We start from the raw sequence: 1,534 nt of genomic DNA on the forward strand, positions 1-1,534 counted from the left end.
CAGTCATCTCTGTGGCCTTGGAAAATTGTTATAGAGAGAGAATAAAGAGTTTTAAAGAATGTTTTTACAGTTGTAAAGGCAGAATGACAAGATTTCTGTATTATTAAGTGGAGAAAGTCTTGAAAACCCTGCCAGTCATCTGTGTGGCCTTGGAAAACAGTGGTGGTGAGAGAATAAGGGTATTTTTATGGTTCCTGAGGCAGAGTGACATTTCTACAATATTAAGTGGAGAAACACTCATGAAAACCCTGCCAGTGATCTCTGTGGCCTTGGAAGGCGTGTTGTTGAGACAGCTAAGTGTTTGTGAATACAGGCCTTTGTCTGACACACAAGCAGCAACAATGCACATTCTTCATTCCCTCTGAGTTCAGTAAGTGAAGGAGTGAGTGAGTGCTGAGTGAATCTCTTAACAAGCACACTGCATCTTTGTCCAGAGAATCCAACACTTGCTTCACAAACTCATGTGGGGGATTGAAATAGTGAAGACTGTGCCCATTAATCTTGTCACCTCCATACACCCTTCTTAACCCCTTCAGTACTGGGACACATTTTTACCTTGAGATTTGTGCACCATTAGACCATTTTATTGACATTATTGAAGGTCTATGAAGGTCACAAGATTAATGGCCACAGTCTTCACAATTTTCACCCCACATGAGTTTGTGAAGCTGTACAAAATCACCAAATAGTCACCACAAGGAATATGGAAATGTGTCATGGTACTGAAGGGTTAATGTCAAAAAAGGGTATTACCATAGCCAAACTTTCTTCAAATGCCCTCAAAACATGCCAAATGGTCTTAAAATACCATAAAACATGCCAAATGGTCTTAAAATACCATAAAAACATGCCAAATGGTCTTAAAATACCATAAAACATGTCAAATGGTCTTAAAATACCATAAAACATGTCAAATGGTCTTAAAACATCATAAAAACATGCCAAATAGTCTTAAAATACCATATAAACATGCCAAATGGTCTTAAAATACCATAAAAACATGTCAAATGGTCTTAACATACCATAAAAACATGCCAAATGATCTTAAAATACCATAAAAACATGCCAAATGGTCTTAAAATACCATAAAAACATGCCAAATGGTCTTAAAATACCATAAAAACATGCCAAATGGTCTTAACATACCATAAAAACATGCCAAATGGTCTTAAAATACCATAAAAACATGCCAAACTTGTCTTAAAATGTCAAATGGTCTTAAAATGTCCTTAAAAATAAAAATGCCAAACTGCTAATCTATCCTAACTATTCTTCATGGCTCCAGGTGTTGTCTTGTACTCTGGGTGTTGCTGATGGCTGCAGGTGTTGTAGAAGGCTTGTGTTGTGTTGTCGCTTGTCTTGTCTTGGCTTGGTGGTGCAGTGTTCCAGCAGCAGTGTGTCTTGACTTTCCTGTAATGAGAGGTGCACTGTTTACATTGAGTCACCTTCACTATTTTGTAAACTGAACTGAACGCAACTCAAATGCCGTTAAAACATGTCAAACTTTTTTAACTGACCTCAAAACGTGCAAAAC

This window comes from Portunus trituberculatus, chromosome 11 (genome assembly GCF_017591435.1).
Source record: "Portunus trituberculatus isolate SZX2019 chromosome 11, ASM1759143v1, whole genome shotgun sequence".
Taxonomy (NCBI): domain Eukaryota; kingdom Metazoa; phylum Arthropoda; class Malacostraca; order Decapoda; family Portunidae; genus Portunus; species Portunus trituberculatus.